This window comes from Copidosoma floridanum, unplaced genomic scaffold (assembly GCF_036245765.1).
Source record: "Copidosoma floridanum isolate Cflo_tuat_1 unplaced genomic scaffold, Cflo_Japanese_pri ptg000004l, whole genome shotgun sequence".
NCBI classification, from domain to species: domain Eukaryota; kingdom Metazoa; phylum Arthropoda; class Insecta; order Hymenoptera; family Encyrtidae; genus Copidosoma; species Copidosoma floridanum.
Genome location: NW_028321881.1, coordinates 21,646,027 through 21,673,785, shown reverse-complemented (window position 1 = coordinate 21,673,785; position 27,759 = coordinate 21,646,027). Strand labels below are relative to the sequence as shown.

Here is a 27,759-nt window from a genome sequence, read left to right as displayed (position 1 = left end):
CAGGATGGGTCCGAAAGGTGTAGGTGTGACAAGCCCAACGTACAGCGCGAGAGGAAAATGATCAAGCATGAACGTGTATCAGTGGATGTAGCGGATCGCCTATCCCGTTCAGCTGCGACCAACGTTGGCTTACTCAACGCAGTACCTTGCCAAGTAATGGAGCTATTATTTCTTATCTATACGGATGTGTTAGCCGTGGCCGATGACTTTTCGCTTCTTATTTATAGGCGTATAATGTTCCAGTGTAATATTTTTTTCTTAGCAAGAGCGGGTGCAACGAGTCATGCTAGGATACACGTATGTGTAAGCCGTGGCCGATAACTCTTCACTTCTTATTTAGGCGTATAATGTACCAGCATCATATTTTTTTCTCAAGAGCGGGTGTATCGAGTGATGCGTGTTGCCAGAGAACATGTATACCATTTCATAACCGAAAGCGTATCCCAACATTGCTTGGCTTACTCCTCTTCACCGCAGTACCTCGCCAACGAATAGAGTCAGTTAATACGATAAAGTAATTTTAATCAGCGCAGTAATAAGGAGGCGTAAATAAAAAAAATCGACATAGATTAATGAAGAACTAATTTATTGCATAAGTATTGTGTATCAGGTGTACATTGATTAAAAATATCGTTTTGTCGTTGCTGCTCTTTTAAAATCCATTTTTTTAAAGCTGTAGCATTCTTCACAGCACAATGAGCTGAATCAAATTGGTGATTCATGCATTCGATATCATCCATACTGAATTGTAGCAAGAGTGTTGCTGCCCTGTTGGCTGCGTCTATTTTGACGAAGTCAACTTATTTGTTACTTAAAATTTAGGAGGGATCGTGGCACAAAAAACTACTCAATTTACAAATGATTAATTAAAATCCTCCTCAAAAAAGACAATTTTGCTGAATTTATTGGAACGGAGGATGGGAATGAACTATAGGTGAAATAAATTCAAAATGCACTGATTATGAGCCACGAACGAAGATATACTTCGTGGCTCAAGGGAAAAACTCCGAAGAGAAAAACCCAAGAGAAGAAAAATTAATGACAAATACAAACAAGTGAGGTTGAACAATAAATTTAAGATAAACTTCCTGCAATCAAGAGTGTGTACTTGTGTATTGCGTGTAGAAAACGTATACGTGCGAAAAACTCACGAATTGACAAACGTCGCACGGTCCGTGAAGCGGATTTTCGCCGTGCTTTATTCGCAGCACGCCAAGCTTCTCGAAGATGATGCAGATGACGATGATGATAGAAAAAGGAAAGCGTGAGAAAAATTAACCCCATAAAGGTGACTCCTAGATACACGTGTGCGTGATGATGACGAGGAAAGATGTAGAAACCAGTAGGACGAATATAATACCCAACTATGCCAGATACTCGAGATCGCAGTTGACAACTGTAGATCGCTTTGTATAGACAGATAGTTCGGAACTGACCCAGCGTGCCCACCCAAAGTAGTCGCAAGACCCCCCTTCCCTTTTGAATTCTCCTACCCACTGCAGTCGTCAGGACCCATCAATCCCTTACACCTTATGTGAAAAGCCGGGAAAAGAGAGAGAGATAATGATGTAAGCAATTAAGAGAGGGGGAGAGACCTATGACCCGTGGACACTTAATGGGAGCAAAGGAGATGGAGATGTAGATGCATGATAGAGAAGGAGAGAACTGTTAAGCTAATGAGAGTATAGAGAGAAACTTAATGAGTTGGCGCGAGAGCGATTAATTGTACCGACTGACACAAAAGGAGAAAAAGGATGAAGGTAAGAAAGAAATTGACCAGCGCTTGCATATGTGAATATGTGATGAATTTTGTGTGAACTCGGTGTGTTGCCACCTTCGGCGTGCTGCGAGGTTGATCCTCCATCGCTCACGAGGCGGTCTACGAATTTTTGTCACTTCGACTAAACATGCTCCCCCCGTTGCGAGAGAAGGCGAGCAAATCGAAAACATCATATGTGTAGCGTATTCGAAAAAGTGCTTACTGTGCGAATCGTACGATGGTGTGAGAGTGTAGTGGTGTGTAAGTGTGTTTACAATTCGAGCGAAGTTACACAAATCGGTTTAATATAAGACAGACAACACGATCGAAAATTTAGTCTTCTTGTGACGATGAGATCGGAAGTGGACACAACGATGTGACGTTGCGTTTGAAGCTCCCTTGCTCAGTTTTAACGGTGACGACTCGTACGATGCCATCAGCGCCCGAGTGGATCTCGATGACAACCCCCAGCCACCATCGCATGCAGGGTTGATTTCTATCGATGAGGAGGACGACGGAATCGATACCGATCTCGTGATTGGACTTGCTTCACTTTTGTCAACGTTGAAGTTCGTGCAAATATTCCAGGTGCCATCGCTTCCAAAAATCTTGTCGTGCTCTCGTGATGAAACGCCATGCTGACAATCGGTTACCTGGAGCACAAGAAAGGTCAGCTTCCGGAAAAAATTTAACGGTCTTCCGATTAATAAATGTGCCGGCGTGATGGCCGCTATATCATTAGGATCACTCGATATACTATAAAGTGGTCTAGAATTAAGAATGGCTTCGATTTCGATAACGAGAGTATTAAGTACTTCAAAGGTTGAGAGTTGTTCGCTGATCACTCGCTTAAGATGGTGTTTAAACGATTTTACTGCCGACTCCCAAATCCCACCAAAGTGTGGTGAAAGCGGCGGATTGAAATGTCAGATGATGTTTCTCTGGACTGCGAAATGATCAACATCGTCACGAAACTGGTCGGAGTTAAACAGAGCAAAAATTTCTTGTAATTCATTACTTGCTCCGACAAAATTCGTGCCGTTGTCCGAAAACACGTGTTTGGGAATGCCGCGTCGGCCGCCAAAACGCTTAAACGCGCCTAAAAATCCTTCGGTGGTTAAATCGCTCACTATTTCGATATGCACTGCTTTCGATGCCATACATACAAACACACAACCATAAACCTTGACGCGATTACGATTCCGCAGTTTCTTCTCTTTGATGTACATCGGCCCAAAAAAATCTATTCCCACGTGAGTAAACGCGCCTGACTCGGTAACGCGTGCTGATGGAAAATTTTCCATTTTACTATGAATCGGATTAGAGTGATAACGCACGCAATCTACGCATTTTCGTACGATTTTTCGAACTTGTTGTTTTCCGTCGAACAACCAAAAACGCTGTCTTATAGTGTGTAATATAGTTTGGATTCCCGCATGCAAAGTACGATAGTGCGCATCTTGGATTATCAAATCAGATACATGATGGTGCGATGGTAATAAAATTTGATACCTTTGATCGAACGAAATTTTCGCGTTTTTTAAGCGTCCGCCAACTCGTAAAATACCATGCTCATCAACAAATAGATCGAACGCTGCTAACCGTGCACTTTTTACCTTTTTAGATGCAGATACACGCGCAATTTCTTCAGCCAATTGCTCTGCTTGAATTAATTTTAACACCCGACGCTCCGCTTCAAGATTTTCTTCAACGCTGATTGATTTCCCTTTGAACTTATTTGAACGACGCATACGAAGACAATACGCAATCACGTTAACTAACTTGGAATATGAGGAAAATCGCGAAAAAATTTCTACCCCTAAATTTACTAAAAGACACGTTTTGCTCTTAAGACCTGGTAATTCACTCGGTGACGTTAACGCCATTCTCGGCCACTCGCTTTCGAATTTTTTCAACCACTCAGGTTCATTCAGCCACATTCGATTTTTTTTAAACTCGGTAGATAATTAACCTCGAGACAGTGCATCAGCCGGATTATCTTTCGTTCGCACATGCATCCATTCGTAAACGACGTCCAGCGCTTGAATTTTGCTAACTCTGTTTGCTTCGAAAACTTTAAGAGTTTCCGGTGATTTTCTACGCCAATGCAATACGATCGTTGAATCCGACCAGAGTACTACTTTATGAATTTCAAATTCTAGAGATGGACGCATTTCACTGTACAATCCCACGAGGAGCAGGGCACCGCATAGTTCCAGTTGCGGGATCGTTTTCGACTTTACCAGAGCTACTCGAGACTTCGCACATACCAGACGCACAACGCAATTTCCATACCGATCTACTGAACGCAAATAAAAACATGCACCATAATCTAATAGACTCGCATCGCAAAATCCATGTAACTCGATTTTCGTAGGCCTATCGATAACGATTTTCCGGTCTACTGCAAAATTGCGGATGAGAGACAGCTGGTTCGCAAACTCCACCCATCGCGAATACAACTCCTGCGGTACCGATTCGTCCCAATCACACTTTTGTTTCCAACACTCCTGAATATTTAATTTCGCGTACAGAACTACCGGTCCCAATAAACCCGGTGGATCAAAAATCTTTGCAATCTCGAAAAGTATATGGCGCTTCGTGATTTTATTTGGAATTGTAATTTCTTTGACGGTATAAATAAACGTATCCGCTCGCGAATCCCAAGTTACCCCGAGTGTTTTCGAAACTGCTTCCGTCTTTACCGCACAATCACTCTCAAAAATTTTCCGATCTTGCGTATCGAACGCGTATTTATCGTTGGATGCCCATTGGCGAATATTGAATTTTCCGCGCCCCAAGATACCGATAATTTTGTCGCGAAGTATCGCAAGTTCTTCGATCGAATTTGCACCTGTTAACAGGTCATCAACGTATAAGTCGCGTTTCAAAATTTTTGCTGCTCGCAGAAAATCGCGCCCCTCATCGTCCGCAAACTGGTGAAGCGTTCGTATCGTGAGATAGGGAGCAGAGGCGACTCCAAACGTAACCGTGTTCAGCTCGTATACCGCGATCTCTTTCCCATGATTCCAAAAAATACGCTGATATTGCCTGTCGTCAGGATGCACTAAGACCTGCCGATACATTTTTTTTATGTCTGCGGTTAAGACGAATGCATAAGATCGAAATCGCATTAAATGTTCAAAAAATTTCGGTTGAATGGTGGGGCGTACAAGTAGTTTTTGATTCAACGAGACGCCTCAAATTGCAAACGCAAACGGCAAACGCCTAACAAATGCAAAACATTTAGATGCTGACGTGTGTCATCGACTCATCGTGACAACGCCTGTGCGTTGGCAACCTCTAACGGTTTGATGATAACATTCATCAGAGCATCTAAATGTTTCGATGTGAAAACCTTCTTCTGATTGTATGAATCAACGAGAACCTTTTACGCATTTTTGTAATTTTCTGCAGTCGCGTCGAAAATTGAAATTTTGCTGAATTTGGTGGGATCGCTATTGACGACCGCGGAAAAGGCTCATCAGGTACGAAATTGGCTATTTTAGGGATGACGAGAAAAGTTAAAGTTTTCGCGAAATCGCTTGTACGTGACCGGAAATTAATCTCGACCTGATACTTTGTAGTCGTTTTTAATGCGTTAATCGCGCCCACGGGGATAGAACACGCATTTAACGGAAGTTTTAATTCACGCGCGAATTTTTTGGTTATAAAATGGGCCGTAGCACATGTGTCAAGAAGCGCGCGTGCTTCGACGAAATTACCCTGCGCATTTTTGACTCATATATTTGCGCTCATCATTAGCTGTGACTGTGCGGCTCGGGTGATCGTCTCTAGCTCGCCCACTCCAAGTCACGCGCTTGGTTTCGCATTCTTCGAGTCGCAATGGAGAGACGTGTGATGCCGCTTGCCGCATGTTTTACAGGACCTTGCTCTACAGTTCTCTGAGTGTACTTCTTCGCAATTTTGGCACAATTTTTTCAGTTGAATAACTTTCAATCGCTCTTCGACGCTTACTTGTTGTATTCCGGGCAAGAGTAGATGCGGTGTACCTCTCCGCAGCTCGAACATTTAAATGCATTTTTATTAGTGACCATCGCAGTCGCCTGTCCTGTGCTCTTCGCCCTTTTCGCAGCTGTCTATAATTCTTGGTCCTCTTGACGCTTCGCCCCCTTTTCCTGATTCACCCGCCTGATTTCGTCCTCCATCGTAGACAAATGGAAAGTTGTTGTGTGGATGAATTTGAAAAACTGGTCAAGCGTTGGAAGAACATTTAAATCCAACGACTCGTCCCATTTGTGTCTGATAAGGATTGGAATGGCTCGCGAGTGTCGGTTTGTGCAAGCGAGAAATTCAGTGCGAACATCTAATTCGAATTTTGAGAATTTTTAGACAAATAAAGATTCGTTGGAAGACGTGATCACGCGTCGTTAATGAGCGGGAACGCGCGCGCGCGGGAAAGCTAGGCCTAGTAGAGGAGAATCAGGAGTCTGACAATAACAAGGGTGGCGGTAAGACGCGCTTGATCTTGCACGCCAAGGGCTGCGGTCGCGTGGTTTTTAAATATCTGGTCGCACGGGATTTTTCAGCATTCTAACCTTTCAATTCCATAACAGTTCATACTATTATTCGGGTAGCATTAACTACAATTGATTCGTCAAAGATACTTAATTCAGTTTTTAGTTATATTTGTTATTATCTTAGTATATTTAATTTCCAGTCCAGTTAATTTCACAAATTAGTTTAATCAATTAATTTCTTCCATAGTTTTTTCGTTCACTTCAATACAATATTAAGAAAATTTAACGAATAGTCAATTTTTTTTTATTTTTTGTAACAAGTATAATTTTTTTTTTTTCTTTAAGTTCATTTTTTTATCAAGTTTTTATTGATTTTTTTCTGTTTTTTCAAGTTTGTATTTTTTTATCAAGTTTTTTTCGTTCTGCTCTAAGAATTAGTTCTACCTTTAACAGGGTTACATCCGTTAAGTAAGGATGGCGTAAAATAGAGCCGTCCTTTAAAAACATGCCGCCCTTAAGGGTCAGCTTACTACGATCGTGAACGCTCTTGAACAAAAAGCGATCGACAAACCAATGCGATACTGCGACTTGAAAGGTTAAAAACTATTTTCATTACGTATAAAGAGTTGCACTGCGAAGCCTTCGAGGAACTTGCCGAGCCTGATCCGGACGATGAAAATCACATCGCAATCGAGGATATTAGGAACCGATATTATTCACTTGCGGCACGTATCACGTCCATGCCAGGTGGGGCCGTAAACAATCCCATAAACGGCACGCAACCTCTCGGCTCGTCAACTTTCTTCGAGAAGCAAAAGCTTCTAAAACTTCCAGTCGCCGAACTCCCCAAGTTTGACGGTCAGCACGAAAAATAGATCACGTTTGAAAACGCGTTCGGAACCATGGTAGACAAGCGTACGGATATTAATGTCCTGGTTAAATTTTTCTATTTACGAAACCCATTACAGGAAGAGGCTCTAAGCAAAATTTCAATTTTCGACGCGACTGCAGAAAATTACAAAAATGCGTAAAAGGTTCTCGTTGATTCATACAATCAGAAGAAGGTTTTCACATCGAAACATTTAGATGCTCTGATGAATGTTATCATCAAACCGTTAGAGGTTGCCAACGCACAGGCGTTGTCACGATGAGTCGATGACACACGTCAGCATCTAAATGTTTTGCATTTGTTAGGCGTTTGCCGTTTGCGTTTGCAATTTGAGGCGTCTCGTTGAATCAAAAACTACTTGTACGCCCCACCATTCAACCGAAATTTTTTGAACATTTAATGCGATTTCGATCTTATGCATTCGTCTTAACCGCAGACATAAAAAAAATGTATCGGCAGGTCTTAGTGCATCCTGACGACAGGCAATATCAGCGTATTTTTTGGAATCATGGGAAAGAGATCGCGGTATACGAGCTGAACACGGTTACGTTTGGAGTCGCCTCTGCTCCCTATCTCACGATACGAACGCTTCACCAGTTTGCGGACGATGAGGGGCGCGATTTTCTGCGAGCAGCAAAAATTTTGAAACGCGACTTATACGTTGATGACCTGTTAACAGGTGCAAATTCGATCGAAGAACTTGCGATACTTCGCGACAAAATTATCGGTATCTTGGGGCGCGGAAAATTCAATATTCGCCAATGGGCATCCAACGATAAATACGCGTTCGATACGCAAGATCGGAAAATTTTTGAGAGTGATTGTGCGGTAAAGACGGAAGCAGTTTCGAAAACACTCGGGGTAACTTGGGATTCGCGAGCGGATACGTTTATTTATACCGTCAAAGAAATTACAATTCCAAATAAAATCACGAAGCGCCATATACTTTTCGAGATTGCAAAGATTTTTGATCCACCGGGTTTATTGGGACCGGTAGTTCTGTACGCGAAATTAAATATTCAGGAGTGTTGGAAACAAAAGTGTGATTGGGACGAATCGGTACCGCAGGAGTTGTATTCGCGATGGGTGGAGTTTGCGAACCAGCTGTCTCTCATCCGCAATTTTGCAGTAGACCGGAAAATCGTTATCGATAGGCCTACGAAAATCGAGTTACATGGATTTTGCGATGCGAGTCTATTAGATTATGGTGCATGTTTTTATTTGCGTTCAGTAGATCGGTATGGAAATTGCGTTGTGCGTCTGGTATGTGCGAAGTCTCGAGTAGCTCTGGTAAAGTCGAAAACGATCCCGCAACTGGAACTATGCGGTGCCCTGCTCCTCGTGGGATTGTACAGTGAAATGCGTCCATCTCTAGAATTTGAAATTCATAAAGTAGTACTCTGGTCGGATTCAACGATCGTATTGCATTGGCGTAGAAAATCACCGGAAACTCTTAAAGTTTTCGAAGCAAACAGAGTTAGCAAAATTCAAGCGCTGGACGTCGTTTACGAATGGATGCATGTGCGAACGAAAGATAATCCGGCTGATGCACTGTCTCGAGGTTAATTATCTACCGAGTTTAAAAAAAATCGAATGTGGCTGAATGAACCTGAGTGGTTGAAAAAATTCGAAAGCGAGTGGCCGAGAATGGCGTTAACGTCACCGAGTGAATTACCAGGTCTTAAGAGCAAAACGTGTCTTTTAGTAAATTTAGGGGTAGAAATTTTTTCGCGATTTTCCTCATATTCCAAGTTAGTTAACGTGATTGCGTATTGTCTTCGTATGCGTCGTTCAAATAAGTTCAAAGGGAAATCAATCAGCGTTGAAGAAAATCTTGAAGCGGAGCGTCGGGTGTTAAAATTAATTCAAGCAGAGCAATTGGCTGAAGAAATTGCGCGTGTATCTGCATCTAAAAAGGTAAAAAGTGCACGGTTAGCAGCGTTCGATCTATTTGTTGATGAGCATGGTATTTTACGAGTTGGCGGACGCTTAAAAAACGCGAAAATTTCGTTCGATCAAAGGTATCAAATTTTATTACCATCGCACCATCATGTATCTGATTTGATAATCCAAGATGCGCACTATCGTACTTTGCATGCGGGAATCCAAACTATATTACACACTATAAGACAGCGTTTTTGGTTGTTCGACGGAAAACAACAAGTTCGAAAAATCGTACGAAAATGCGTAGATTGCGTGCGTTATCACTCTAATCCGATTCATAGTAAAATGGAAAATTTTCCATCAGCACGCGTTACCGAGTCAGGCGCGTTTACTCACGTGGGAATAGATTTTTTTGGGCCGATGTACATCAAAGAGAAGAAACTGCGGAATCGTAATCGCGTCAAGGTTTATGGTTGTGTGTTTGTATGTATGGCATCGAAAGCAGTGCATATCGAAATAGTGAGCGATTTAACCACCGAAGGATTTTTAGGCGCGTTTAAGCGTTTTGGCGGCCGACGCGGCATTCCCAAACACGTGTTTTCGGACAACGGCACGAATTTTGTCGGAGCAAGTAATGAATTACAAGAAATTTTTGCTCTGTTTAACTCCGACCAGTTTCGTGACGATGTTGATCATTTCGCAGTCCAGAGAAACATCATCTGACATTTCAATCCGCCGCTTTCACCACACTTTGGTGGGATTTGGGAGTCGGCAGTAAAATCGTTTAAACACCATCTTAAGCGAGTGATCAGCGAACAACTCTCAACCTTTGAAGTACTTAATACTCTCGTTATCGAAATCGAAGCCATTCTTAATTCTAGACCACTTTATAGTATATCGAGTGATCCTAATGATATAGCGGCCATCACGCCGGCACATTTATTAATCGGAAGACCGTTAAATTTTTTCCGGAAGCTGACCTTTCTTGTGCTCCAGGTAACCGATTGTCAGCATGGCGTTTCATCACGAGAGCACGACAAGATTTTTGGAAGCGATGGCACCTGGAATATTTGCACGAACTTCAACGTTGACAAAAGTGAAGCAAGTCCAATCACGAGATCGGTATCGATTCCGTCGTCCTCCTCATCGATAGAAATCAACCCTGCATGCGATGGTGGCTGGGGGTTGTCATCGAGATCCACCCGGGCGCTGATGGCATCGTACGAGTCGTCACCGTTAAAACTGAGCAAGGGAGCTTCAAACGCAACGTCACATCGTTGTGTCCACTTCCGATCTCATCGTCACAAGAAGACTAAATTTTCGATCGTGTTGTCTGTCTTATATTAAACCGATTTGTGTAACTTCGCTCGAATTGTAAACACACTTACACACCACTACACTCTCACACCATCGTACGATTCGCACAGTAAGCACTTTTTCGAATACGCTACACATATGATGTTTTCGATTTGCTCGCCTTCTCTCGCAACGGGGGGAGCATGTTTAGTCGAAGTGACAAAAATTCGTAGACCGCCTCGTGAGCGATGGAGGATCAACCTCGCAGCACGCCGAAGGTGGCAACACACCGAGTTCACACAAAATTCATCACATATTCACATATGCAAGCGCTGGTCAATTTCTTTCTTACCTTCATCCTTTTTCTCCTTTTGTGTCAGTCGGTACAATTAATCGCTCTCGCGCCAACTCATTAAGTTTCTCTCTATACTCTCATTAGCTTAACAGTTCTCTCCTTCTCTATCATGCATCTACATCTCCATCTCCTTTGCTCCCATTAAGTGTCCACGGGTCATAGGTCTCTCCCCCTCTCTTAATTGCTTACATCATTATCTCTCTCTCTTTTCCCGGCTTTTCACATAAGGTGTAAGGGATTGATGGGTCCTGACGACTGCAGTGGGTAGGAGAATTCAAAAGGGAAGGGGGGTCTTGCGACTACTTTGGGTGGGCACGCTGGGTCAGTTCCGAACTATCTGTCTATACAAAGCGATCTACAGTTGTCAACTGCGATCTCGAGTATCTGGCATAGTTGGGTATTATATTCGTCCTACTGGTTTCTACATCTTTCCTCGTCATCATCACGCACACGTGTATCTAGGAGTCACCTTTATGGGGTTAATTTTTCTCACGCTTTCCTTTTTCTATCATCATCGTCATCTGCATCATCTTCGAGAAGCTTGGCGTGCTGCGAATAAAGCACGGCGAAAATCCGCTTCACGGACCGTGCGACGTTTGTCAATTCGTGAGTTTTTCGCACGTATACGTTTTCTACACGCAATACACAAGTACACACTCTTGATTGCAGGAAGTTTATCTTAAATTTATTGTTCAACCTCACTTGTTTGTATTTGTCATTAATTTTTCTTCTCTTGGGTTTTTCTCTTCGGAGTTTTTCCCTTGAGCCACGAAGTATATCTTCGTTCGTGGCTCATAATCAGTGCATTTTGAATTTATTTCACCTATAGTTCATTCCCATCCTCCGTTCCAATAAATTCAGCAAAATTGTCTTTTTTGAGGAGGATTTTAATTAATCATTTGTAAATTGAGTAGTTTTTTGTGCCACGATCCCTCCTAAATTTTAAGTAACAAATAAGTTGACTTCGTCAAAATAGACGCAGCCAACAGGGCAGCAACACTCTTGCTACAATTCAGTATGGATGATATCGAATGCATGAATCACCAATTTGATTCAGCTCATTGTGCTGTGAAGAATGCTACAGCTTTAAAAAAATGGATTTTAAAAGAGCAGCAACGACAAAACGATATTTTTAATCAATGTACACCTGATACACAATACTTATGCAATAAATTAGTTCTTCATTAATCTATGTCGATTTTTTTTATTTACGCCTCCTTATTACTGCGCTGATTAAAATTACTTTATCGTATTAACTGACTCTATTCGTTGGCGAGGTACTGCGGTGAAGAGGAGTAAGCCAAGCAATGTTGGGATACGCTTTCGGTTATGAAATGGTATACATGTTCTCTGGCAACACGCATCACTCGATACACCCGCTCTTGAGAAAAAAATATGATGCTGGTACATTATACGCCTAAATAAGAAGTGAAGAGTTATCGGCCACGGCTTACACATACGTGTATCCTAGCATGACTCGTTGCACCCGCTCTTGCTAAGAAAAAAATATTACACTGGAACATTATACGCCTATAAATAAGAAGCGAAAAGTCATCGGCCACGGCTAACACATCCGTATAGATAAGAAATAATAGCTCCATTACTTGGCAAGGTACTGCGTTGAGTAAGCCAACGTTGGTCGCAGCTGAACGGGATAGGCGATCCGCTACATCCACTGATACACGTTCATGCTTGATCATTTTCCTCTCGCGCTGTACGTTGGGCTTGTCACACCTACACCTTTCGGACCCATCCTGATGACGTTGGAGCTTGATTTGCGGTCGGAAAGGAAGGGAGCTGTCAATACCATCCGACATCACAGCATCCGGAAGAGGCCCCCTTTCCCTGACGTTACCATCCGAGTAGTCCGCACCACCCACCGCCCGTGCCCCTCACCCCCCGCCCGATCAGTCCCCACCACCGCCTCTTCTCTACCGCCCGATCAGCCCCCACCACCGCCTCTCCTCCACCGCCTCTTCTCCACCCACAGCTATAGCTAGAGCCTCTCCCCCCACCACTACCTCAGGGGGGGAGCTGGGGGGTTCCAGAACCGCCATGGTTTACCTACTGTCTCACATCGTAGCATTGGTGTTAGCAATCTCTCTAATTATCTCTGCATAAAATAAATTGATAAAATCTGTGCTTATTTTAAAACAGGTTGGAAGTTTCGAGAAAAAAATTTTACCTCAAGTTAGAAAAGACACAGTTTCAATAAAATAAATTGTAACAGCGCAGCGTTCTTATGATATACTTCTTCTTAAAGAGACACGTAAAAATTGTTATTTGAGCATAGTTTGCATTTCCTATAAAATACAGCTTTTCATGGTTCTCTTAATTTGAGATATCATAATACTTTTTATAAATTTATAAGAGTTCATCGTTATCTTTAAAAAAAGAGCCAAATTTTTTAAATCTTTTGATTAAATAATGTAAGGATGTAGTTATCTTGGATAGGTAGAAACGTCTATATATCAAAGTGACAAATTTTTCAAAAGACATAGGATGGTATTTTAAAAATGGATGATTCTACTGTGACTGATTTAGGCAATGTCCCTGGTTCGTATGAGCGTAATGAGGTGAAATGCAGTAATATATGTCAATACTTTTGTTAAAAAGTTGAGCTCTTCCTACAATAGTTATGAAAAATAGAGTTGAAAGTTAATTTGATGGTTAAATGTACGAAAAAATGTTTAAATTGTCATTTATATCAAGTATCGCTTTTTTATTATGTTACCGTTTGGCCTTAGTTACGCGAACATTAAGCTGATATGCCCTAATTATAGATGTACGTCAAAAACTTCAGAGTATTATTCATTGTTTACTATCAACATTGCAACAGACCTTCATAAGTCATACGAGAGGCGCACCTACAGTTTGGCCCCAATATACAGTCAAAAAGTAATATATTTTTTTTTTTTATTTAACCAAGATTAATAAGCAGTAGCATACAAGTAAGCTATCAGCAGTACTGTTAAAATTCATCTTCTTACATTACCAAGGGTTCGGATTTTTAAATTATACGTGGATAAAAGTTTCTATCTTTTCCGTCCACGATCTTTGACAAACGGAATATACATTTCTTGAAAAAAACATCATATGCATCGAAAAAAATACAGCAAGCTTTGGAAGCTTGAAATTACCTTCCTGTGAACCTCGATAATGAAAGTACACTTTTCTTATATTTCAGAGGTATGAATCATCACCAAACATTTTTCCATCACACTATCTACAGTGGTTCTAGCTAAGCTTATGTAAAAGCTAGGGCCAAGCTCTACAAATTAAAAAAAGTTTTGTAGTATTTAGTGCAATCAATGAAAAGTCGTAATCATTGAGAGAAAAATAACGCATCCAGCAAATATCCACAAAATCGCACTTCTAGCGATTTTCATTGCTCTTTTTTTTAGTTGCTGTAACTTTCAATTGGTGGCACTCATTGAACAAAATATTTTTTCAGTCGATAAAGCCTAATACTATGTATTAATCAAGCTGGATGAGAACACTAGAACTGTTACATTCTGAATTGATACAAACGAATCATATTATAACTAAAAACGCAACTGATCTGTCAAATTGATACAAGATGCATTGTGTATATATACAAGCTCATTTGACAAGTGAAGAGCTCATACGTCACGTATATATTGATCCACGCTTCAATTGATCCACAAAACGATCCACTGCATTTGTGTAGTGTTAAAGTGCTACTTGGAGGATTCCATACCTTGATGAGTTTTTTGGGCGCCATAGGAAATATTATGGAAGGCAGCGGCATCCTGCAGGCTTTTTCAACAATTTATGCCGAAGGATCGGCGGAAAAGGCTCTAACCGGACATGCTTTTGCAAGGTCTGTGCGAGCGCATGTTTTGGTGCAAGCTGCTTTATGTCGTATTATTTTAGAAGCAGTGGACCTCACATCAGAAGAAAAAAATTTCATGTCAAACGTCATGAAAGCAGCTGACCAAGAGTACGACAAATTGTTGACGTCGGACGAATTCAGGCAAATTAAAAATAAATTTGAAATTTAATTTCAAATAATGAATGAGCGAGGCCCTACAGCACAACTGTGACTACAGTACATTTCCATGGTATCGATTGCAAAAAAATTTTATGATGCTTAGCGATGTGCAAACTGGGAGATGTAATTAAAAAGTATGCAACTCATGCTTCCCTATTTTCACTCCAGTCGGCATTACTTGTATGCAAAAAGTTGCCATTTATTTTTACAAGACATGTATGAACTACAAGCAACAGTTAATCCTTATACATACGACAAGTATGCTGAACTTGGTATGTTTGTAATCCGTAGAAGCAATAAATTTTACTGTGGAAATTGGGCAGATATGACGATAGACCAAGGTCTCATGAGATTGTTAAACGTGAAGGGTGGATTAATTCAGCGTGGATATACAGAAAATGTAACTGCCAGATGGCCTGGGAGCACTTTAAATGTACTTGAAATATGCAATCAAGTGGAAAATTTTTGTAACGTTACATATACCTCTAGTGAGCAACACGTTGATTTGCGACCCTCTCGAATTTCTAGAGATACTGATGATTTACAAAAGTTATTAAATTTTTTCATAGAATTTAATCCTTTTCCTGTAACCGAAAAAATTATATCGATATACTCCGGGATCGTGGGAGACGACAAAGTTAATTGCCATAAAGCTTTACGAATTGGAATCGACTTACAAAATGCTCTTGTTGGCCAAACCTATTGCTCAGTAAAATACAAACGTAAAAATAAAGTTGTCTCCATCAGTTCTGCGAATTCGAGGGTTCGGTTATCTAACGGATAGACAATTCAACTTGATGCGCTATCAGTATTGCAACGAATAACATTAAATTTGGAAAGTAAGTCAGATATGGAGGAATATTTGAAATACGAACTAGCTTCTTATCCAGTATCTTTGTTTAGTGATAATGTTATGCGCAAGACAAGCAAATCAAGCTTTTACGACTTATTTGAGACCGTCAATGAACCGAGTAACACTAAACTGCACGTGATTGATGGTGGGTATTTGCTGAATGTTGTACAGTGCCAGCGGAATGAAATCGTCAGCGATATTGTTGAAAAGTATGTGAAATACGTTGAGACTCACTTTGCGAACAACAGCATAGTAATTTTTGATGGTTACGAGGATTTTGAAGGCACGAAAGCCGCCGAACGTTTGCGTCGTAAAAGTTTTATTGCCGGCCGCAAATTTAAAATTGACCTTAATACGACAATAATCGTCTCCCAAAAAGATTTTTTTTTAAACGACTGTAATAAAAGTCAACTTATTACTTTTATTTGCAATCGAATACTGACTACCGGTAAATTTAGATTTAAAGTTGCCCCTGAAGATGCCGACACGTTGATTGTAACAACGGCTATAAAGGAGGCCCGATTTCAAACAGATAAAAGTGTAGTCATCGTCGGAAATGACACAGATTTGTTAGTTATAATGCCGCAGCCACAAGCACTTAGTACATTTAACAACAATTTATATTTTCAAAAAAAAAAGTGTCAAGGGTAAATCAAAAGTTGTACAAGTAGATTGGTATAACAAAGACAGTTTTAAGCACGCAAATTTACGTAAAATTGTCGGGTTTTTATATATCTTTACGGGGTGCGATACGACGTCATGTTTTTTCAACCAGGGCAAGAGCAAAATTTTTTAAATCGACGAAGATATATTAATAAGTTTGTCTGCGATCTTTTATGAAGAAAATCCCAGGAAACAACAATTAATTGAAAATGGTCAAATGCTTATAATGCGCATGTACAGCAGCAAAAAAGATGACAATATCGCTTTGGCATGGCTGGCGAAACGTGGCAGCAAGATGGGGTTACACGATTTGCGGTACCTGCAGTATGAACGTTGTAGCATTAAAAAGAAATTCTCTCTCGAAAGTCTTCCTCCAACGTGTGGTGCAGCCAACCAACATATTTTGCGTGTATATTTTCAATTGCAATTGTGGTTAGGCAATTCTTCGTTGAATGCTATTGACTTTGGCTGGCAAGTGTTCAACAGCGGTTTGCAGCCAGTACAAACGACAGAGCCACTGTACCCTGATAAGATTTTGAAAAAAATTACATGCTCGTGCGAAGGAAACTGCAGTGGTAATCGGTGCGGATGTCGTAAGAGTGGTTTAAAATGCTCAAGGCTGTGCTCTCATTGTCATGGCGAGACATGTGAAAACAATGATGTTGTAGTATCCCTACAAGAAATATTAAATAACGATAACGAAAACACTGTAACCGAAAATTAAGATAATATGGAAGTGGATGAAATATGTAATCTAATTGATGAATTTAAAAACACTAGTAATTATGTTGATGACGTAGAAACTTACGAACAAGCTGTAAAAAGACAAAAATCTTTGTAATATTCAATAAAAACGTCTTATTCAATCGATGTATTTATTTATTACCTTTTTATTTTTCACGAATGATTAAAAAAAAAATCAGAGCTAGATGTTTCCTGTAATTATTTAATTTAACGATGCGAAATTGTTAAATTTAAAAAAAAAAAAAAAATGTTTATAACAATTTGTTTAAATAATTTTTAAATTTCTCCATGCTAGTTGTTGTTATATTTGCGTGCTACCCCAAAAGAAAAAAAAAACGTGAAAATCGAGTAAGAAACGACCGAGATACGAACTTTTTTTATCAGTCTGTGAATTTGAAATAGCTCGATCGACTTTTGAAACTCTGCTTGGCTGGGATCATTGATGACGTCATTTACGTTCGCCCAAAACCACTATTACTTTCAAATGAGTGTGCACCATCCTGGAAGGTGTTTTTTAAATCATGGTTAATAAAATTACAAAATCAAAGTATTGAACTAGACACAGTTAAAATTTGAAGCTTTAATGTTTATAAATAAACAAATGGCGAAATTATTTTAAAAAAAAATTATCTCGACTTCTGCGTATGCTACAGCAACTTAATTTTTTTTTAAATTTGTGTAAAAATACCAGCTATCAAGATATCAACACTGCATGACAATATTATTGTTTATTTACGAGAAAATTAAAAAAAACGGAACTCCAAAATCGATACATTTTTCGGACGCCATTTTGACGGTCTTAAAATAAAAAAATGAATATGCCCGTTGCAGTATCGTAAAATTTGAGTCTTTACAAAAAAAATGAGCCCTAGATGAACCTTTTTTGCCGACGGAAATAGGGAATTGGACGTTATATGTATAAATGCAAAAATTGTATTTTATATATAAATAAATACTTCATTCGGGAAATAATTTTCTATTTCTGATAATATACATCAATTTAAAAATTGTAATTGACACATTATTTTGTTATATTCAAATTTCATTGTCAAATTCCCAAAAGGATTAATTGCGAAATTTGAAATCTTATTCGTCACGCTTTAACTTGTATTTGGTGTTTCCTTTATTTAAGGTGCGAGATTTCAGCATCACTGATCCAAAAAACTGAATCGCACTTGTCATAAAAATGTGATTGGTACTGTCGTATTGTCATTTCTTAGTACATGAAATCGCAACAGGAAAAAATCATTGTACAAGCCTACTGTTTTGCTGTCAATGCAGTTTGCAAGAACATCGCTCATTGGTTGACCAAATTTAACTAAACGCCTCTTTTACCCGATCTGACGCTATAAAAACGACCCATCAAGAGGAAAAATTGCCCTTTGTACGTCTGACACCTATCCTCTAAAGTTTTAGTCTACTCTTGACTTCCGCAACTCACGAGTACCTTATACGCGTAAAGCATAACGTGTTGGCTGAGGCAACTTGGGTGCATTTCAAGGACATCAATTGAAATTGGACTACGCTAAGGTACGAGATCCACTGAAAGTGGTTCCAGTGATAGCAGAGAAAGCAGACACCGCAACATCTTACCAGCCACTAATTCATTTACGTAGTTTAAGGAATTACTAAAAATTACTGCACAAAGCATTAAAGAACTCCGAAGCGGCATTAACAACAAACAGTGATAGATGGTAGTTATTTATCAGTAATTTAATTAATGCTAAACCTTAACAAAGTGATCCGAGTAAATTGTATTCACAAGAATAACTTTTTCAAATTGTTTTAATAAAATAATACATTAATTAAAGCTATTTATATCATTTAAATGGGAGATTTTTGCCCAGCTAAAAGGAACAAATAAAGCTTATCAGCTGAGCCCTTAGAGATCCGCGAATTACAGTATAGTGAAAAGGTTAAGACCATACTTTAAGTAAGTCCGGTCATAACACAACTATACAAGCAGCTTATCTATTTATCCCAGAAACAGATGTATTTTTTCGAAAAATTACCTAAAATTCCCTTGTATGAAATACTTTATATCTTTAGACCAAACAATTTTCTAGTATAATAGCTTTAAATTCTTATTGAAGATAATGTTTCAGATATAAATACTATGTAAAACAATTTTTTCAACAACATTTTTCTCAGAAGAATTTTGGAAGTCGTTTTTAGTCAGTTAAACCCTGCATGTATATTATTATTTTATTTAACTGTATAGGTAGAACTCACCACAATTATCCTCACAGCCTTTTAAAAACCTTTACAGCCACCTCCTTCTCCCATGAAGAAAATATGAAAAAATTTCTCCGTTACTTAAATCTATTGAATTTTCATCGAACCCCTTAACCCAATATTACTTAGACCCAACCATCTTATTTTTTAAGACTTACAGCCTTTTATTCGTCTCTATTATCATAAAATATGTCTGTATTAGACAAAATTCTGATATCTTTTCATTTCTTCAAGCCTCTGGCCTCAAACCAATGCGTAAAAAATTGAGTTTTATGTAGTTCGTATTACATACAAAAAACTTACAACCAGCTGATTCATATTCTTTAGATTAGTTTGAGTTTGACGTTTTATATTGTCAATTCAATGTAGTTCTATCGAGATACAAAAATTTAAATTATATTTATGCTTCCATGAAGAAAGAGAAAAATTCTGATGATAAAAATATTTAAAAAGAAATTTTTCATTACAATTTTGTATTCTTCGATAATAAGTGATTCTTAAATAATTAATGACAACAATATGATTTAAATAATCATAAAAATATAATATTCACTATTTGATAATAATATGCATTGAAAAAAGGGGTGTTAAAAAAGTATCATATCTGTACTAAAAATACCTATATTTTTTTTAAAAGCTGAGACATACTTATCTAATGACGTTAATTATTACATTTAAAAAAATCTCAATTATGTTTTGAATACATATTATTATATAGCAGCCCTACAATAATTATTACACAGCACAATAAAAATTACTGCGTCCAACTTAGTAAGAATCATGACAGTATAATTTTTGCTATACAAAATAGTAAATTTCAATGTCATTATTTTACAATGTCTCTTATTCTAAAGTAGAATTTACTATGTGACACTAAAATTTCGAAATTCACTTTAGTGCTATTCAGTAATTTCATACGACGTTTACAGGTATACAAGCCTATCAAGTTTCAAATTTGAGGTTATACTATTGTAATCATTACAAGAAACATATGTTTACGCCCTCGGGCGTTTTAAGGGTCAAGTGTGCTCTCAGTAGGAAAAATAGGATTCGCCACATAAGCACCATCGACCCACGGCTACTTTACATTCATCGGGCCACAAAATAACCCCGGAGACGATGGAACTCATCTAACAAAAACTACTGTTTTGATTTATAAGGTTTAAGAATTGATACGTACATACAAATAATTTTGAATCGACTTATTATCGGTTGATTATCCCGTGGTCTACAGGAAACTCTTTGATTTTTAACTTTATTGTGTATATTATAAACAGTACACGTTCCTACATGTGCTTTATCGATAGTAGAGAAGACATAATATACCGTGGTCTAGTGGTTACGGAGCCTAATTCGGCAGCTAAAGGACAGAGGTTCAATTTCTGGTCAGTGCAAATTTTTTCTCAAATAAAAATATTTTTAAAAGGAATTAATGTCTACAATCTTAAGAAACAGAAGAAAATGTATGTGAATATAAACCATGTATTTGAATCTTCTCTTATGTATATATATTTATACAGAGCGCGCGGTGGCTCAGTCGGCTAGGTCGTGGATTGGTACGCGGGAGACCGTGGTTCGATTCCCGGCCAGTGCGACTTTTTCGGGCAAGTACCTGTGTGATTTTTCACATGTGCTTTTTCACCACGCAATGCTCCTCGAGGAGGGTTTAGGCGACCTTCTCGCAGCAAAACTTGCCTAATTTCCCTCTACCCCCCTCTTAGTAATGGGAGGCCTACCATCCCTTTCCTTGTCCCTTTCCCAAGTGCTAAGTGCCCATAGTAGTGCCCTTACTAAAGGAGCTGGACGTAGAGCACTATAATTTTTTATATATATATATATATATATATATATATATATATATATATATATATATATATATATATAAGTTTTATACGATGTAATATAATCATTTTCATAATACGGCGAGTATGTCTCAGCTTTCCTATAAAATATAGTAATTTTTATTGTAGTTGAAACACGTTCTATAACACCACTTTTCTTAGTGTATGAGATGATGTATTCTTATCTCTTAATGGCACAATTTTTTATACAAATAAATTGATTGCCACGTGACTAAAACCTTTTATTCACTATGTGATTGGTTAAATAAAGTCCAATGCATTGTATAGCGGGATTTCTCAAAGATTAATTGCATTGAATTGAATACTTGGTGTGTTTATATTAAAAAAAAACACTTCAGATAAAAATTTGATTCAATTAAAATTAGCACAACATAAAATAACATGTAATTATCGAACGTGCCTTCCATTGAATATACTACATCGCACAAATTTTATTGAAAAAAATGTTTTTAATTTATTACTTAATAATTCGTACGATAATATGGCATTTAAACTTAAAGTAGTCTGAAAAAGAAAATTTGTGTACTCAGTTGCAACATAAATATTGCAAGGGTAAGATTTAAAGTGTATATGTACGCTTATGAGGACCAAAAACAAGTAAGATTGTGTTATATTTATTGAATAACAAAAGTAAGTGTTTAAATACTCATAATAAGTCAGATCACACAAAGCGCGTTTAACGTAACTTATGTTTAAAAAATTAGAACTATGAGAGTTATAACTATTGTTATCAATTATTAAATTAGAATTATTGTTACAGTAAATGTTAAATCATAAAAAATTGGATATGCTTTTCTAGCAAAATCGTATTTTAATATGATAACTTCAAAACAGTATTGAAAAAATACGGTGAAATATGATTTCCGTATTGTTTTAATATATAGGTAATTCTTTTACAAACCGAACACTTTTCTGACCGACATATTTTTTATTCAACTGAAAATTTTTTTATGAGTTCTGTATCAAAAAAAAATATACCTTTTTAAGGACTTTTTTTTGATAGAGCGGTTAAAAATTTAAAAGTCGTGATTTTTGCCTTGGAGACTTATTTTTAGACACTTATAACTCCAGTTATTTTTAAGCTAGAGTGAATTTTTTTTCATTTTGAAGACAATAATGTGAATTTAAAAAAAAAAAAAAAAAAAAATTTACAACAAAATTTATAAACGTTTTAATATTATAATTAACAATTTAAATGCTTATATCAAGTTTTAACTATGGTCTGCAAAATTTAACGATTATTTAATACAGCCATCGTATTCTACGTCGAACTTTCTATAAAAACATGTTTTTAATTAATGGAGAAATTATTATTATTAAAAGAGATACAGTAATTTATGTAGCGCAGCAAATCGTATCGATGCGCGAGCACCTCTGCACGCCTCTCCTTCTAACCCTACATCGTTTTTTTCAATAACATTAATGGTTATCAAACTATTAGTCTATTTTATCGTTTTATTATTGGTTTTCACTTTTAAATTAAGCGAATTTTGGTCACGAATAAACTACAGATGGAAATACGTGCTCAAGATATACTGATCACACTGGCTTGAACACTGGCCTGCAACTTCCAGTATATGCAGTACATTGTTAGATTTACAACCTTTTTTTCTCTATGAAAGCATTGAAAGTATTATTTGAAAGCTTTTACTCAAATAGGTTCATTAACATTTTTTTTAATTAATAGTTTTTCTTATTCATGTTTGGTAATTGATTAAAACTTTTGGGAAAAATGCTTGGGATTTGTTGTCTCGTCTCCACTCACGTGTATGAATTTATAAGTTACGAAACTATCTTTGAAGTGTGTATTTAGGAAAGCGACGAGTCATCTCGATTATTTTGGCTTACACACACATGCACGCGTACGTGCAGGAAAAGTTGAGTACCAGCACGATGCCTAAAACAATAAGCACGAACGTTCGCACCAACAGATGTTTTAACCCTTTAAATTTGAGAGGCCACTTAAGTAAAGCGCCACGATTTCAAAAAGTTATTACAGATTAACTACGTCAAATTAATGTACAAATAACTCATGAGGCTTTTCAACAAAGAATTTGCGAATCCTGTCGTCTGCGGATCTCAAAAAATGTTTTTAAAAAATTAAGATACAGCTGAACTTGAAATGGTATATTATACAACATGAGATCTATGGAGTATACTTTTTTTTCAATCAATTTTTGATGCTCATAATCATATTTTATTCTTTACAGCAGGAAGATGAACTAGAGTCATCCAACGAAGTATCTGATGCATAACTGAGTAGTGATAAAACTTCAGGATCTTCAGGTGAAAACCAAAAGTTATTGAATAACAGTCCTGATCGTTTGGATAAAGGAATGCGTTTCTTAGGATCATCGCCTTTTAAAAATCGCAAACCAAAAGAAAAACGTTCCTCTGAGAAGAAAGTTAAAAAAAATTATTGAGACAATCAAAATGGAAGTTTTTCATGCCAACATCGAGGATTCAGATGATGTTGATAAAATTGATGATAATATCGCAATTTTAAGAACCTTACTAGAAAGTTTTAACACCAGTACAGACCGATGTCATAAAGTAAAATTTTTTTACTATTTTCAGACACTGGTATCGTCGAAAAATTCAGGTAAACTTTCCCACAGCTACACACCGTATGAAATTATTGCGAAAAATATTGCTAAAGATAAAGCAATATTAGGCAATCCTAGTTCCAAAAGCCATCCATCTTTAGGAGTGGAAGTTAATAATAGTATAATGAGCTTCTATTCATCTGATGAACACATAAATGAATTAATATAAATAAAAAGAATTATATGAACTATTTAACAAAGAGTATCCAACAATAAAGTGTAGTTTTTTAAAGTTTGCTAGCATACTACCAAAACATTGTGTCATGGTAGAAGCCAGTGGCATTCTTTTAGTGTGTGTGTCCGATGCATAAAAATATTAAACTCATGATAGATGGAGCGAATTTAAAATGTATCACAGTTGACTCCAAGAAACCCATAACTAATAATCATGACTGTTGGGATCGTATGACGCGTAATATTGAATCTACTAATTATTTTTTGGGATTATGCGATGAGTGCAAATTGAAAACGAGAACTTATCTAAACTTACGGTGCGAGTGAATGCACATCTCCTCGGTAGCTCAAGTGGTAGAGCAACTGTCTAGTAAACAGGAGGTTGTGTGTTCGATCCGCACCCGGGGAGGATTTTTTCTCGTTCTTAATTATTTCTCCAAAAGAAAATTTCTTGAAAAAGAAATTATGTGGATTTGTATTGTCAAGTATTTTCTGTATCTTATATATTGAGAAAGGGCATGTATGGATGGTAATAGAGGGTGCTTGTATGAAGAGTACCGCCATCTATACATATGCGCCTATTGATACAATGATTAAAGTGTATCAACGTTCGCTTGTAAGGGAGACCGGGGTAGTCTGGCCACCCTAACTTCATCACGATATTATGAACGACCACTTGATTGTAGAATAATTTAAAAAACACAAATAAAAGGGGCCGGATGTGTAGAAATAGTATCCAGTTTGTTGAGTTATTTATTTATAATAAATGTAGTTTATATATGAAAAAGTGAATGCGTCTCAAACTGGCCATTTTACCCAGGGCCGGGGTAGAGGTGGCCATACCCCGGGGTACAGTGGCCATCGACTTAAAATGTTATTTTAAATGTTGCTACTAAACTTACGTCTAAAAATTGAAAATTTATGTAAATTAATAATTACTTACATAACAGATCGATACATAAATATGTATATCGACATAAATATTTTTCTGTCAGTATACACATAGAATAAAGAGAAATGTATATTTTTCGGTATATCGTTGTAGAAATTGAATGAAAAATAATTACGATGTTTTTTAAACTTTCTTATTAATTTATTGCACCTTTGATACCGAATTGACTTAAAATAAGACTAATTACTTAAGTACTACATAACTTTCACATGACACAGTTTGTTTTGTTTTGGCTATAAGTACGATTAAAAAGTTTAGGTTAGGATCCGCAGATTAGCAGACTGACTCAGTATTCACGTAAACAACAAACTCGATGGCCACTGTACCCCGGAGAGATGGCCACCACACCCCAAAATAGGACTTTTTTAAATTACTTATAATTATATTTCTAAATAATATTTGGTAAAATAAAAAAAAGCAGATTGTCGATTGAGGTTCAAACTTTCAATTTGTGTCAATTTTGAATCGATTTGATGTATTTTCCGCTTCAGGCAAGTTTAATAATGTAGCTGTTCCTCCAAATTTTTTAACCATCAAATTTAATTATTTAAAAATTTAACAAAAAGTCATTCTATGGTTTTATTTTATTGACGGCATGTAAGTAGAGATATATTTCAATCAAAAAAAAATATATTACATTTTTATCTCAATTAAATGGTTGAATATATCCAGTGGCCTGTTTACCTAGGTGGCCACGATTACCCCGGTCTCCCTTATACCTATTGGGCGTATTGAATTCTAATTTACCAACAAGCATTAGAGTCACATGCCTACATTATCGAGCTTAGGTGAAAGACAGCTTAAGAATTGAAAACGAGAACTTATCTAAACTTACGGTGCGAGTGAATGCACAGCTCCTCAGTAGCTCAAGTGGTAGAGCACCTGTCTAGTAAACAGGAGGTTGTGTGTTCGATCCACACCCGGGGAGGATTTTTTCTCGTTCTTAATTATTTCTCCAAAGGAAAATTTCTTGAAAAAGAAATTATGTGGATTTGTATTGTCAAGTATTTTCTATATCTTATATATTGAGAAAGGGCATGTATGGATGGTAATAGAGAGTGCTTGTATGAAGAGTACCGCCATCTATACGTATGCGCCTATTGATACACTGATTAAAGTGTATCGACGTTCGCTTGTATACCTATTGGACGTATTGAATTCTAATTTACCAACAAGCATTAGAGTCACATGCCTAAATTATAACAAAATTTCCATACCAAATTCATCGAAAATGTGCAATACAAACAGTGGGTAATAATAGATAGAAGTAATAATTTCTCCATTAATTAACAACATATTTTTTATAGACAATTGGACGTAGAATACGATGGTCGTATTCAATAATCGCTAAATTTTGGGGACCATAGTTAAGAGTCGATTTAAACATTTAAATTGTTAATAACAACGAGAAATCGTTTATAAATTTTGTTCTGAATGTTTTATTTATACAACTTACTTTGTTATTTAAAAAAAAAAAAAAAATTTAAGAACTGCATACTTATAAATAAATTAAAATTAAGTTAACATGAATTGATTTATAATCATATTTTCATCTTCTGGGGGGTGTGGTAAAATAAATAAAAGTAAATATATATTCAAGTATGTAGGATATCTGTCAGAGCAAATAGAGATTTAGAAAAATCTCTTGGAGCTGTGGAGATTTGTAGAAGAGCTGTAAGGGCCAAGACCAAAGTGTGGTAAGTTGAAATAACAGAGACAATGACTAAATTTTTTCTAATTTTTAACGCTTAATGAGGGGCAAATAGAAGTCATGAGGAGTTTCAGAACTGTGTGGAATGCCTCATTTAAACATATAAGTAATATTGAAAGAAATATTTATAATTATGATGATGCGACTTTATCTCCTTAACAGTCTGCAGGTCAACACCCTGTCATTCATAAATCTATAATGATGATGTAATACGCAATTATAAAATACAAATAGAGTAAAAAAGAACCATTAAACTAAGCTTTGAGTGCTGACTTCCAAGAAATATACGATTATTATAACTACCATTTCTTTACAATAATTTGTATCCCTAATAAAGACATACTTATTAATTAAAATATTGAAGTTAGCCATGAACAGAATCTACAGATTGTCTATGGCTACTTTCTATTAATTTTTATGATCTCTTAACAAAATCGGATTCACAGGGCAAATATTTTAAATGTTGAGCATTATCTAATCAATCTCAATATTTTTGATAATAAGGATTTAATGCGTGAAGTATGTAGTAATCCTCTACGGACAAACTGTTAAAGCTATCAAAGGCACCCAGTCGATCTTTCATGTGTGTTTCTTCCCATATAATTCAAAATTCAAAAATCGCTTTTACAGATTCTCTACCCTCAGAGAAATCAAGTGCATGATGCTATCGGAATAACCAGTTATTTTGTTGTTCTACAACCTAATTTAATTTTTTTTTAAAGAGAAGAGGGTATTACTACGTGCAAAATACTACCTTATGTGCGAAAAAACCGTTGTTTAGAAGACAGGCGGCAACTTTTTACGGCACTAAAAATAAAATTATGAGATTTCAGATATTGTTATAACTAATGTTTTAGTAGCTATGCATATCATACAAAAGCAATATTTTCATTAAAGTTGATTCAGCTGTCTTGACCCACAAACTTTAAACCGATAATGTAAAAATTTTGGATTAAAAAAATTTTTTAAATGTTTTTCATTGACTCAACTTGAATATTTTACCATTTTATAATACAGACCACCATAACAAGAAAATATTAAATAGGATGACTAGCAAAAAAAATTAGAATTTCCATGACGCTTAAAAAAACGTGTGTGTGTATGAATATTTTTTTTGTCACTAATGACAATAGTTATTCTAGTATCTACATTTAAACTAATTTTTTAACCCTACCTTTATTGACCAAACAATCATGAAAAACTAAAAAACTCAATGTAATAATAATATGTAATAAATACATATTAAAAAAAAAATTTTAAACAATGAGATAAAGCCTTGT

At 36.9% G+C, this 27,759-nt stretch overlaps 1 protein-coding gene and 1 non-coding gene across 10 annotated transcripts in view; one reads left to right on the top strand and one right to left on the bottom strand.

The window, feature by feature from the left end:
* kuz (zinc-dependent metalloprotease kuz) overlaps window positions 1-27,759 on the bottom strand; it is a 539,267-nt gene that overhangs the window by 322,110 nt on the left and 189,398 nt on the right. The window lies entirely within an intron of this gene.
* Window positions 25,624-25,696, top strand: TRNAT-AGU (transfer RNA threonine (anticodon AGU)). Its single transcript has one exon. It is a non-coding gene; the product is annotated as a tRNA-Thr (tRNA).